The sequence below is a fragment of the Amblyomma maculatum genome, chromosome 5, assembly GCF_055883805.1.
Source record: "Amblyomma maculatum isolate TAMU_Amacu chromosome 5, ASM5588380v1, whole genome shotgun sequence".
Classification (NCBI taxonomy): domain Eukaryota; kingdom Metazoa; phylum Arthropoda; class Arachnida; order Ixodida; family Ixodidae; genus Amblyomma; species Amblyomma maculatum.
Window position 1 is genome coordinate 107,358,076 of NC_139348.1, and position 15,187 is coordinate 107,373,262.

Here is a 15,187-nt window from a genome sequence, read left to right on the forward strand (position 1 = left end):
CATGACGTCACCAGGCTTATGAAGCTACCACGGCGGTTGTCCGATCCAGGCGTCCGTGCGGCGCCTTTCATTTGCCGTTGCCTCGAACACAGCACCACACAGCAAACAGAAGCAGACCCAGATGTTTAGGAGGCGTTAGTACAGCAGGCATCAGCAGCGTTGAAAACCGATTTACAGGAAATAAAAGGCGCAGTATCTGTAACAATGCTCCGCAGACACATGTATATCGCGCCGCAAAAGGAAGGGAGGAATATGAGTGGAAGAAGAGAGTGAGATGGTGCCGTAGTGGAGTGCTGCGATCCACTGCTCTTTAGTCGCTTTCACCTGATCGCAATTCAGTGGTCCAAAGTGCCTTTTAGAATTTTTTTTTCGCTCCCACCTTGCTCCTTTTACTGACGGCTCGGTTAAAGTATCGGGGAGAGAGATGAGTTGTTGCTGCTCCTGGCCCTACGAGGCTGGGACTGGTAAGTCACTGTCGCCTGCGGCGGGGGCTTGTCATTAAATTTTATCTGGTGTAGGCCGTCATTGCACCCGCTACCGTTTCGGTGGCGGGTGGCGGCTGTTGCGACGCGCGTCTTGTCCTCTTCTTTGTCTTCTCTATTTTCTTTTCTGTCCGCACGAGGCAGCAGAGGTGGCTCAGCTACAGAGCCAGTAGCAGGCCTGTGCATTTTCGTTTCCTTCTTCCTTCAGTCGCAACAACAAAATATCCACGGAGAATTGTGACAGATACTGCACCTTTTCTTTCCTGTAAACCAATTTATTTGGAACGCCGCATATGCCTGCTACACTGCGTCGGCTTCTATATGCTGCGTAGTGTGGCGTTCGAGAAAGTGTCAAATGAAAGGCTTCACACAGATGCCAGGATCGGATGTCAGAGGGAGGTCAGCTTCCTGGTGACGTGATGGCTAGTCATGACGTCACCACGTGATGACGTCATAGTCATCTCTGTCATTATTATCATTGCTGTCACTATCACTAAGAACCCCTATAATTGACAGTCACAATCGACCACTGACTAGCGCCGACGGTTTCCATGATAACCGCGCTTGTATGAAGCTAGACAAGGGTAACTCGGATATGTTTCTCGCATGCTCGGTGTGTCAGTCAGGATGACTGAAATAATAATAATAGTAGTAATAATAATAATAATAATAATAATAATAATAATAATATTAATAATAATAATAATTGGTTCACAGGGAAGGGAAAGGCGCAGTATCTGTCACACTTGCTCTGTGGACACCTGAACCGCGCCGTAAGGGAAGGGAGGAAGGTGGGAGTGAAAGTAGAAAGAGAGAAAGGGGAGCCGTAGTGAAGGGCTACGGAGCAATTTCGACCACCTGGGGATCTTTAACGTCCGGACAGAAGTCGGGCGAACGGGCGAAAGTATGAGGCACTAAAGGCTTTCGTCTTAATAGAAATTGGTAATGAATGGGTGGTATTAAAAGGTGCTATCGCGTCTACACATAGCAGAACCTAAGCACTTTGCAATTTTTTGGTATTATGGTTGGGACACATGACCAGCCTAGCATCCCATCAGAAGATTTTCGCATATATGAAAGGTGCGGTAAAACGAATGGGGTCCAGTTTAACTCTCGTGCACGAAAATACATTCAACTGTACGCTTTCCCAATGAGACGAGGTGATGTGTGGTTTATTGGTTTAACGTCCTAAAGCGCCTCAGGCTACGAGAGACGTTACAATAGTGGACTCCAGACATTTCGACCACCAGAGGCCCCTTAACTTCGACTCACGGCCCAGAGGCGCTTTGCTTTCAGCCTCCATCGAGGAGCGGTCGCCCCGGTCGGGATTCGATTCGGCATTCTAGGGCACAGGAGTTGAATGCCCTACCCTCTGCACTACCATGGCTGGGTCATAAAGAGTGCAAATATTGAAGGCAGATACACTGTTTTAAAAGCCATCTGGAAACCATAAGGACAATGGGCATACTAGCACCCCAAAAATTAAAGGGTCTCGGAGATGTCTGAAAACGAAAATGGCGAAAGCCTACCCTTTATCTCCTATCATTCGCTCTTATCGGCTTTCTTTGCATTATTACATATATTTATAATTGGTTTACAGAAAAGGAAAGGCGCAGTATCGGTGACACTTCCTCCGGCAAATGTGAGCATGGACACTCACGTGGCGTTCCATGGCGTGCGTTCAAGTGTGGGATTGCTTGGTTTTTGGTTTGGTTTGGTGGGGTTTAACGTCCCAAAGCGATTCAGGCTATGAGCGACGCCGTAGTAGAAGACTCCGGAAATTTCGACCACCTGGTGTTCTTTAACGTGCGCTGACATCGCACAGCACACTGGCACCTTACTTTTCGCCTCCATCAAAAAGCGGCAGATTGTAGAAGACTAGACGAGAATATATATATCGTGAAATCCCGCGCACAGCTCCAACACCTCCTAAAAGGAGGCGTTGACAGATCTCGCGCACAACTCTCGGAAACGGGAATTTGTTCCATGAGCCTAAAACGGCTCTCGCCTTAAAAATTCAGAAAGCACTGCAAAATTCGCACTGGAGAAATGCGAAAGCGTGAGTGTTGCTGCTGCACAAGGCATATACCGTGCGCCCGTTGCAGAGTTTTTGCTAGCAAGGTCGGGGCTCGTGCCACACAGTGGAAATTTCCTTTCCTTGGCGTACGTTCGTTGCAGTGCTATAAATAATTATAGCTGGTTTGCCGGAACAAATGCGCAGTATCTGTTACACTTTCTCTGGCAAGTTTGAGTAGGAAGGTACTATCACCGTCAAATGAATTGCGAACAGCGGAACGCGTGGCGATGGTCCTAACTGAGGCCACCTGCCTGTCGTTATCAGAGAAAGGCGCGAATTTATGGTTCGCGATAGTTTGCTTCTAATTTCTTTGGCGTTCGTTTTCTTGTTTTGCCACTGGAGCGACACATTCATACTTACTACCGATCGCAAGTGCAGCGCGGTTTTCTGGCGGAGGAGGTTTATCAGAAAAAAAGAGCGATTAAAAATGTCACGTAGCGCACCGACCGTTCCCGATTGGCCGCCGCGCTGTTCGCATCGCAACCAGATGCTGATAACATGGCATCGGTGGAAGCACAATCAAAGTGCTGTGCAAGCTGTAATCGGTGCTAAGCATGAAGTAGCGCTCCGGTGGCAAAGCAGAACATGAACGCCATATAAAATAGAAGTAAACTATCGCGAATAAGAAATTCGTACCTCTTTCTGATAACGACAGACAAGCAGCCTCAGTTGGGCCTATCTCATTCGTTACATTTGGCACCGATATTACACCGTTGCTCCTGTCGCGTGGCGTTCCTTGGCGCGCGGTCAAGTGGGAGATCGCTAATGATAGGAACGCTAGACAATAACACATCTCGCAGAATTTCGTGCAAGCGAGATTTTGATTATGGGCCAGAAAAGGTTTTCGGCTTAAAACGGCAGTCGAAGAAGAAAAACCTGCTCCTTCCTTCTCATATGGTCGGAAGAAACAGATGACGGCCTAACCAGGTTACCCCGTGCATACTGCTCTACACATGCATCCTACAAGAATGCATACTTCAGAAAATATGATGCCGCTTCTACACCTTATTGGGATGTGATAATCTCCTTTACTGTGAGAGATGCACTTTCCAATACTATCTATCCAAGCACAATGTGCTATCGTTCGCAGTTTGTTTCCTGGCCACGTAATGCACGTTTACTTAAAGCTATCGCTGTGCCGGTGTCTTCCCGGTTCATGACTAGTAGAAGGACGCGCTATTAAATTTCGGCTCTCGTGTTCGATTTGCTGGTCATGCGTACGTCGCATGAAACAGCCACTGCGACCTCTTGCCAGGCTAAGGGTAATACTCACGTCCACACCAACGTGGTCATCATGGCAGGATTCTCCCATTAGGCCGGCGGTTCTATAACATTAAATTCTTTCTCTCTGCCGGAAAACCGCAGCAAAGGTATTCGAAACAAACAATTTCATGAGTGGGTTCTTCACTAAAGACCAAGATAATGCCACATAAAAGCACCGGCGTCGGTTCGGTTTACTCAAAATTGGGGAGATTGACACAAAACGCTCACCATAAACAAGCAGCTCCAGCGTCGCAAAGTCCTGGCTAGCACATGGAGGCCTAGCATCGGTCACTCTGCAGCACGTAGGCGTTCAGACTTATAATGTGACGCACCTGCCCAGGTGCAACTAGGTGACCAGAAGTAGAGGGAGAGCACCTTCGTGCACTTGTATGGTGGCACCAGCAGCGACCGCATTGCCAGCGCCGCCACACGGCACTCCCCGCGTTAACTGGATAGAGAGGGAGTAAACTTTGTTTGACGGAATAGCGTGGGTGGCTTTCTCAGTCCAGGATATCATAGGCCTGGGCTGTCTCCCGGGCCCTGGTGAGCAGGCTTTGCTGCTCAGAGAGACCCGTGTGGGCCAGCTCTGCCTCCCACTCCACTTGGCTGAGCGCTCGAGCTTTATATTTCTCTAATTGCTCGTTGCAGTTCCATATCATGTGAAGTATGTCCGAGACCACCGCATGCAGTGCATGTGTTATTTGTGAACTTTTCGGGCCAGAGTTTGTGGTAATTTGCTAGGTTTGGGAATGTCCTAGCCTGTATGTTCCTCCAGGTTACTGCCTCCTGTCTATTGAGGTATTTGTGCGGTTCTGCGTATCGTTTTCTTTCTAATTTGAAGTATTGTATTAGATCCCCGTATGTGAGAGGGGTTGAAGGCTCTGGGACAACTGGCGCAGGTGCCCGGAAAGTATGCCCTTGGTCTATCCTGTCGGCAGCCTCGTTGTCGTCGATTCCCTCGTGTGCCGGTATCTACAGGATTGTGTGCTTCATGTTGCCCGTCTTTTTTTCCTGCCTCATTATTCGGTGTGCCTGTTTGCATACGCGCCCCAGGAGGAAGGCACAACAGGCATTTGGGGAGAAAAGCAGCGGTAGCCACCACAGTTGACCACACCAGAACAGAGGTGACCAGCTCATCGATCAAGACCAATAACTACATAGAAGATGCAGAGAAAGTTGCAATCGCCCTAGCAGTTAAACACGCCAGCAGCCAAGGTAGAAAACACATAATACTGAGCAATTCCGCGTTATGTGGACGCCCAGTGCGTTTCCGTCAACCCGTCCGTGTATAGACACGCAGTTACGTCGTTGCGAGAATGGCACCGCAGGCGGGTCAACGCCTGCTAATATGCGGATTTCGATTTGTAAGAGCAATCATGTGTATGGCGGTCAAGAAGCAGCAATTGCCACTGTGGGCAGTCCGATATTAACGACAGGTGCTTCGCGAAAATGAAAAGTGTTGTCTACGACATTCGCCTTGAGGTAAACAAAATTTACAGCTAACAGGTAACACTACATTGAAAGTGTGCTGTACAGCAGCTAAAACTGACCACTTGCGGAAACCCGTGTCAGTCTCTTTACAAGCCTTTTCTCCCAACCAAAAGTTGTCGCTCCCCGTGAGCACGCTCACATTATTTGAAGAAGCGAAAAGAGGCAAGTTCCTCCATCTGCGTAAACTCAGGAATGTTTCCGGTAGACTACAAGATGACTCGGGCAGAGTTGTGCAAAAGAATACAATGAATGACTACCGCCCCTTCATTAATGCGGAAGTATTACTTCGCTATGTTCACAGATTTCTGTCCGCAGACCGCGCTCGAAGGCCGCGTCCGCAGAACGTGTCCGCAAAATCGTGTCCGCAGCGATTGTGAGTAATTGAGAAGTGGTAGAGGTTAATGAGCAGTGTCAATCGATAGAGGGTGACGTAATTTTGTGTCCATAAAAATAATTAGGCCAATAAGATATTAGGTGTATAATTAGGAACAAAACACGCAAAATCGTGTCCGCAGCAATTACAGAAAACGGCTTAGCTATTTAGGATGCAAAAAACATGCAAAAACACTGCCTGAATCCTCAGCGCCCTCTCCGTTTTGCACAATCTCAAAGGAAAACAATACAAATTTGTTTTCGCCGCCTTGGCTCCAGTGGTTTATAGCTCTCACGACATTGGTAAACACAATAGGTCAAGCCACCCATAATTAGCGGAGTTTATTTTCGCCTTGTGGGGGAAGCACAGTTCCGCTCGCCTCGATGATTGCAAACTTAGAGAGAGGGTGGCGTCCACATTTCGCCCCTTCTGTGAACCAGATGGCGCCACGCGCGCTCCCTAAACAACGTTGCCCTAAACTGCAACCCACGGAGCCTATAAGTCATGTTGGACTCGGAGACAACTCAACCATACACCCGAACGCCGATATGCACATCACTTATGAGCATTAACTCTCTCTGGATATGTCTTATTAAACCCCTTTTCGCTCTTCAATCCTTTGCTTTTTGTTGTTGTTGTCCTCATAAATGGCGCATACCCACAGAGGGGATTAGCCACAACTTGGCGGTGATTACAGTTTCTGATATTGCATTGTGCAGAAATCAGATTAAAATTTTAATAAAATCCAGTTCACTGTCAGTGGTGATTTAGGGTGATGCATGGGCTTGCTGAAATTTTAATTACTGAGAAAAAAATATTACCAATATAATAATAATAAATACATGTTTAGGAATAACAAAAAGTATATCAGCAATTAAGGAAATAATTATAACAATCAGTTAGATGGAAAACGTTTTCGTTATCCGGTCGACATAGCTCTCGCACGACCACGTGTCAGGGGACGCAAAGCGCGTGCTCATGCGCTGTTTGACAGGTACTGCCACAAGAGAGCAGGAGAGAAAGAGAGAGAAAGCACTTTATTTGCATCTCTGGTATGATCGGGTGAGACGCAGCTCCCCGTTTCACCCTCTATCTCCGCCCTGGACGTCGGCCGGAGTCAGTTGGCTTCCGGCGGCGACCTGGGCTTGACGGATGACTTTATTTGTTTATAGGAAGGGAAAGGCGCGGTAACTGTCTCACTTTTCTTCTGTGGACACCTCAACCGCGCCGTAAGGGAAGGTAGGAAGGTGGGCGTGAAATAGGAGCCGTAGTGGAAGGCTACGGAGTAATTTCGACCACCTGGCGACTTTTAACGTACGCTGACATCGCACAGCACACGGACGCCTCTTCGTTTCGCTTCCATCGAAACGCAGCCGCCGAGGTCGGGATCGAAACAGGGTACTACGGCACAGTAGTTGGGCGCCTTACCACTACACCACCCCGGTGGGGCCGACGGATGACTTGCTTTTGGACTTGTTCTTTCTGGCTGTGAAAGGCGGATTCCCATGACTCTTTATTTCCATGTATCCCATTAAGTGCTGGGCAAGCCCAGAGGATGTGATTTAGGATAGCAATGCCTTCACAGTTTTTACATTTGGAAGAGTGCACCTTAGGATCCCAATTGTGTAGGATTTACGGGTTCGGGAATAATAATAATAATAATAATAATAATAATAATAATAATAATAATAATAATAATAATAATAATAATAATAATAATAATAATTGGTTCACAGGAAGAGAAGCAGTATCTGTCACACGTGTCTGTGGACACCTGAACCGCGCCGTAAGGGAAGGGAGGAAGATGGGATATAAGGTGGAAAGAGAGAAAGAGAAGCCGTAGTGGAGGGCTGCGGCGTAATTTCGACCACCTGGGGATCTTTAACGGCTACTCCCCTGATGGGGCTGGGACAGGTTGGTCTCTGCCGCTTGCGGCGGGGGCTGGCCTGCCACTGAATGTTTATCTGTTGTGGACCGTCATTGCACCCGCCACCGCTTCGGTGTCGGACGACGGCTGTTGTGGACGCGCGTCTTTCTCTCCCTCTTACTTTTCTATCTCCTCTATTCTCTCTTCTGTCTGCACGAGGCAGCGGAGCTGTGTGCTGTGCGATGTCAGCGCAAGTTAAAAATCCCCAGGTGGTCGAAATTACTCCATAGCCCTCCACTACAGCTCCTCTTTCTCTCTTCCCAATTTCTTTCCCATCTTCCTCCCTTCCCTTACGGTGCGGTTGCGGTGTCCACAGAAAACAAGTGAGACAGTTAACGCGCCTTTCCCTTCCTATAAATAAATCAGTAAGCAGCGGAGGTGGCTCAGCTACAGAGCCAGTAGCAGGCCCGTGCGTTTTCGTTTCCTTCTTCCTACAGCCACAACAACAACGCTGACATCGCACAGCACACGGACGCCTCCTCGTTTCGCCTCCATCGAAACTCAGCCGCCGAGTTCGGGTTTGAGCCCGGGTATTCCGGACATAGTCGAGCGTCTTACCACTGTACCACCCCGGCGGGGCGGGTTTGTGAAGGTGCCCGTCTGCAGTTTTCGCCAGATTACTTGTTGTGGCTGTAGGAAGAGGGAAAAGAAAATGCACGGGCCTGCTACTGGCTCTGTAGCTGAGCCACCTCCGCTGTCTCGTGCCAACGCCTCCTATAACTTCCTGGCCTGCGCGTCACGTGACGTGACGTAGGCTACGTCACGACGCGGAGGCTGATGGCACTCCTACCGTTCGTGGCCGTGGCGTCGCCGGCGTAGTGCGGGCTGCGTCGCGCTGCGCTTGTAGCTCCCATCGTTTTTGTGGCAGGCGCGATGTCTGAAGGTGCGAGTTTCGTAAACGACGAAAGAATGTCCCATGCATTTATGAATGTCAGCTGGTTTCTATTTACCGCAACGAACATCGAAGCAAGCGGGTGGAGTAGTTTTGCATGTGGCCTATTACTGCGTTATATGAATGCATCATGTATGCGCCTGTGCGCATTCTTGAGTAGTTTTATTTTGTTGACAAGAGCAGCCCATTAATGCGATCGGTCATGAATGGGGGATGCTGGTTATTTTTTTTTTCATGGTCACGTTTTTGTTTCGTGGAACTGGTACGTGATTTAGTGCCGTCTGTTAAGCACTGCTAATGTAACGCTATTTGTGAACTGTAAATCTTAAATGATTTTGAATCATATCAAGCACCATTACCACTTTATTTTGGTTCATTATATTGACCACGTACCATTAATATTGTTGTAGCTTTTGAGAGATTGACATATGCTTTTTCAGGCAGGAAAGATAGGCACGGGCGTCGAGGAGATGGTTGCAGGTGGAAAAAAAATGTTCATCACAGCTCTCGAAGGGCTAAATTGATGCTGCAGACTACGATACCCTTTTGCTATGAAACAACCAAACGTGGATAACAGGGTGACCCAAGCAATGTTTATTTACAGTTAATTTCGCTCACTGTCAATACAGTGTAGTACAATACAATTTCAAATGAACATGAACCAAGGTGTGAAAGTCTGCCAGGAATTTAAAACCGCTTTATGACTGTTCGTCCACAAAGATGCGTGTTTTTCTTTTCTTCGCACATTCTTCTTTCCCAACACGCTAAATATCGTTTCTCAGCTTGCATAAATTATTCCGCAATATATTCGTGGCACAGTTTGAAACAAGTGTAAGAAGGAGCTCATATTTGTGGCCATTTACGCCTTCTGTTACTTCCTGAAGCTGGGGCAGAGACTGTAATGTCAGCTGCCTGACAATTTTCCTTTGATTTCCTGTCTGCAAAAATTCAGAACAATTGTACTCAGTCAGCTTCTTTACAATAACCTCAGTGTGCATGACAACTGTTACAACAAATGGTGATGGTAATTGCAAACCACCCCTATCTAAGTGAGCAATTAATGAATTCGGTTCGTTTTCCAGATCAACCTCCTCTCTATCAACAACTAAGGTGTCTCGGCAGCTTGCACATTTAAGGACTTTCAATGCAGCGTGGGCGCAATAACCGCCAACATATGCTATTACAGGCATATGTTCACTTAGTGCTTCAAGGTCGGAATCTGTGACGTTGATACAAAAATTGCTGTTGGTGCCACTGGCAGGGCTTGTGTCTTGAATGTCTCTCAGATCCTCTGAGCTCATTACAGGCAGAGTGTTTTGTAAACGAATCCTGCCCTCTGTCTCATAAAGTTGCCTAACTGATATGTGGTAATTTCCTCCTGCCATCTGCCGGTGCTGGCCGAAGCGACTCTCCAGGCAGTCAGTTTGTACTTTACCGAGGAGAACATATCTGTGGCCTAGTTCGGCAATACAGTACTTTGAAAGCTCCAATAGAGCGTGTGCAGACAGTTTCAGAGCTCTGAGCGTTTCTTTAGTGAGCACGCCAGTGTCCTGTTTGTATAACTCCCATACATCAAGCCATGTGATGAAGGCATCGAGGAATGTACATTTGGGGTCACCTGTTAGGCACGAGATAGGCTCCTCAAAGACATTGCGATGGTGTATGCCTTTGTTTGGTGTTTTCACATTTACAATGCTCCACCAACGTATGATTATTTTTAGAAAGTCTGAAGTTTGTTCTGCATGATAGATAGACGTTGACTCGCGGTGTACTACAAAGGGCTTCAGCAACATATGGGCTAAAAACCTGCAATGCAAGTTTAACGTTCTGGCGTTCCAAGTTGCTTGGATTAAGGGCTTTAGATGTTAATCCATACCCACACTTCAAAAGTTGTGAAGATTCTATCTTGTACACTTCTCGCAAATCCTTGAATGAGGCAGTCCTAATGCTGTCTGGGTGTACACTGTTGTTATAGAGCTCAAAGTGTGGATAGTAGAAGCTTGTGCCCGCATTTTTTTGGTTAATCCAGTTGTTTCGTATGCATTTCAGTAAGTGCACGGCATCAACTACATAAAAGAGCGGTCGGGATGGATCCGCAGGGTGCGGGTACAGAATACGGAGCTTGTTCAGTTCACTGAACATCATCATTGCTTTTCGGTTTAATGAATTATTATCGCAGACAACTGCTACAACCTTAAACCCTATTTCTTCTAAACGCAAAATAACTTTCTTCAGTATTACATGGAGATCACCACCAGTCAACGTTTTGACTGGAAAGATATATGCCACCTCTTTAAATGAACTTAAAAGACTTTGTACCATGAATACATGTGCTAATGTTGCTGCTTCGGTAGAATTTGCGGCAGCACCACTAATGCTGCCACCTTTATAGTCTAGAAAGGGTTTGATGTGGATTTCATCCAACATCAACGTGACACAAGTCTCGTGAGGCTGCAGCTGCTTAAATCTGTGTGCTACATACTGTAGGAAGGTGCCCCGGCCCTAACGACTCTTTTTGTGGAGCCAGCTGATAAGAAGAGCACACATTTCGTATTGTGCTTTGATGAAGCAAAGTGAGTCCACTCGTCTTTCTTAAATACTTATACGCATGTGCTGATATGGTGTACAAAATGCATGAAAGCACCATTAGTTCAGGGCTGTACTGGACACGCCCTTTAACAAGCGTTATCAGTTGTTCCTTCAAAAACGTAACAGTTTCTTTCTTTTTTGCATGGATATTGCGCTCAAGCTTTTCGAGGAGAACGCTGATTTCATCCATCAGGTGGCATGTTTGATCTTCAGAAGACAGCATAGAAAGACTGTCTAAAATTTGCAACAGGGATCTTACATCATTAACTGCGTCTGGAATAACAATATCTCTCAACTTTTTGATAGGGGCTCCCTTATAGCAGGCACTTAATTTAAGACTGTCAAACACCGTTAGGAATGAATTCAAATTTGGTTCACTTTCATTTACAATGTTCAGAAATAATTTAAGACTGTCAAACACCGTTAGGAATGAATTCAAATATGGTTCACTTTCATTTACAATGTTCAGAAACATTGTGCACCTGTCGTTGTGTATTACAGTCCACACATCTGAAACTGATGCAGCTTGAAGGCACGCTTTCATCTGCTGACGTGTTGAAAAATTGTGCCTTTCTTCTTCCGCTTCATATGACGCAACAGATTCTTGAAGAGCCCGAGCAAGTCCTGAGGACTCCTGTCGGCATCCCTTGATATCTGGCGGTACTCTTGAGCTTTGTTTTTTCTTCGTGAGATATGTAGGGCACCCAGGGAACACGCTAGGCACAGACCCAGGTCGCAGGCGTGGCACAGGCAATGACACCTCTATCACTTTTCCTGTCTTCCAGTCAGTATACGACGTTGTTCGTTCCAAGCACGAAGGGTCGAAGTGAACAGCACAGACCTACAGGAAAGCAAAATATGCGTGTGAGGGACATAGTATCAGTGCAAGAAAATTGCTCTCGTAAATGGAAAATGCCCAAGCAAATAAATTAAACCAGCAATTTATGAATTTCTACCATTACATTCTTAGGTTCCCTTTTTCACTCATATAAAAAATTGCCAAGTTTACTACCACAAATGTGACCTTTGTGTAAAAAATAAGCAATTTACTGGTTCCTTATTGAAAGTAAACCTGGCAACATTTGCTCAAACAACGGCAATACATCGGTAGTAAAATCTAAAACTTTCCAACGGCGTGCTTTTTTCAACGTGCCGCATATTTAAAGTTTTACGCGGAAGTGTACACAACTCGTTCGCCCGAAAAGCCGCCGGCGTTGTAGTTCGCACGATCACGTCGGAAATAATCGGACGCTGCATGAAAGGCGCGATTGAGGAGTCCACCGAGATGCTGTGATGCGAGAGAGTTACCGCACCCATCCTTTCCTAAAAATGTTGGTTGAAATGTTCACCGATATGTTGGTTGAAATGTTCACCGATATGTCGAGATGTGAGAGGTACTGCACCCTTACCTTTCTTGATAATAATTGTGGATATGGGAAAGGAAATGGCGCAGTATCTGTCACATAGTTCGTTGGACACAAAACGCGTTTGTGGAATCGGCGTTCGGAGAAGCGTCTTCAGAGCGCAAGCAGCGTTCCGGTCGAACGCTCACGATGACACACTGATGCTTTCGCGTTCGCAGCCTTAACTGCCCTCCGAGTTTGTGGAATGGGTGTGCGGAAACGCGTCTTGTGCGAAGCCAGCGTTCCGGTCGAACGCTCACGATGACACACTGATGCTTTCGCGCCCGCAGCTTTAACTGCCCTCTGATTTTGTGGAGTCGATGTGCACAAACGCGTCTTTTGCGCAACCAGCGTTCCGGTCGAACGCTCATGATGACATACCGATGCTTTCGCGTTAACAGCACGTAAGCAGCCTTAAGCCCTCTGAATTTTTTTTCCCCTTCAGGTTACCTTCTGCACTGAGGAATTTTGCATCAAAAACTCCTGCACCTCTGAGAGCTTACATATTGACCACGCAATAAATAATGTAACGCGAAGGGAATATATTTACATAAACTTTACAAATGAGTCAACCGAGGCAGCGGCAACAGAGAAGGTTGTAGCCGTACTTCATACAGCGGACATTACGGCTAACAAAATTAATACTTTCTCTCAGCACACATACCAACGCTTCATCGGACCATTCACACGCATGACATTCTTGGTGAAACGAAATCGTTTGAGAAAAATGAAAACTAAAGAATCATTGAAAGCATTCTTACCTTGGTATATGAAGTTGGCACGAAATTCTTCCTCGAAATAGCGCGCAACCACTTCTCGAAGGTGTCTTTCTCCTTCGGAAAAGAAAACACTTGAACTTTCTTCTCAACATTATAGTCAACCCGGCACGCAACACTTGTTAGGCATTGCAGCCGTCGATAAACGCACATGGAAAACGCGCACAAACGCCGATGGCGAGCGATTTGGTCGAGCGCAACAGCGGCGTTCACATTGCGACCGGCGGCGAAGCACTCCAGGCACCGACTGCACGGCGCGGCAGCGGAGAGGGGCATGGCGAAGTGACCGCCGGCAGGATGTGACGTCATATTTTTGGGCGCAGGCCTGGAAGTTATAGGAGGCGTTGCAACAGCACCGTCAAGCACTGCATGATGGCAGCACCTCCTCGACCGCCGCAAACACCGCCGCTGTGGCCCCTACTCCCCCATACTGTACGCGAATGACACGGTGGATCGTTAGCGCCGATGTCGGAAATAAAGCGTGCTAAAATTTGTTGGCATCTGGAATACTGAGCCGAATATCAAGTGTGAAGCCCTCGTGAGGATCGCTGACCAGCAGCAAATTGCTGGTAAGAGCGATGGCCGGGATATAAGCTTCCGCTCAAGCAAGCTGCCGCTGGTGCATTTCGCCCCATCCGATCTGCTCGTACTAGCTCTGCGATTAATGCGTCGCCAGAGTTAATCCTATGATTATTTACTAAAGCAAGATAGGATTCACAACAAGGCAGTTTCATAAGTAGACGATTTACGACAGCGTTTATCAGTTCCAAAGCGCTGACCGCCGGGGCTTCGAAGCGAAGCAATTTAGGCCACTCTTTCAAGAGTGAACAGGTTTATTCAGCGCGGTAACTGTCTGACGTTTTCTGTGGACACCTCAACCACGCCGTAAGGGAAGGCAAGATGGGAGTGAAAGTGAAAAGGGAGAAATAGGAGCCGTAGTGGAGGGCTACCGAGTAATTTTGACCACCTGGGGATCTTTAACGTGAGCTGACATCCCAAAGCACATGGATGCCTCTTTGTTTCGCCTCCATCAAAACGCCGAATGAAGAGAATTTTGATAAAAAAGAAGAGGGAGAGAGACGCACGCCGTAACAGCCGTCGTCCCTCACCGAAGCGGTGGCGGGTGCACTGACGGCCTACAAAAGAGAAAAATTCGGTGGCAGGCTAGCCGCCGCCACAAGCAGCGGTAACCTACCTCTCCCAGCCCCATCGGGGCTAGTATCAGCCACCCTCCTCCCCCCAATGTCACTGCATGTTATAGATCCCCAGGTGGTCGAAATTATTCCGGGACCCTCCTCTACGGCGCCGCCTCTTTGACACCCACCTGCCTCTCTTCCCTAGCAGCACGGTCATGTGTCCGCAGAGATATGACAGATACATGCACCTTTCCTTCAAATCAATTTAGCCATTTATCGCCACAGCCGCCGGAAGATACTCCTTCGTTACGGTTGCGCGTCGGGACAAATACGTCACACATTTAAAGCTCGACTCGACAAGGAAGTTTGTGTGTATTAACCCGACGAACTGTTTAGCAGCGATCCGAACCTCAGATTTTAGGGCAGACACCATCCTGAATTGCTAATGTGGCACACCAACATGATGAACACTGCTTCAGATTTCGAGAACATTGGAGCCCTGGTTAAACCGACAGAAATCGCCACACGTAAGAACGTATGCTCTTAAAAGCCCTGGTAGTATACGCTTTGCTAGTGTCGTGCTCCGTGGGTGAGGTTGATGGTGCGAGCGTGTACTGCGCACGGCATCTTCGCTAACTGGGAGAAGCGGCTGCGGGCGCCCTTAACTCGACTGCTAGATTACGCTGAAGACCACGATATACTTCCTGTGACAATAATAATAATAATAATAATAATAATAATAATAATAATAATAATAATAATAATAATAATAATAATA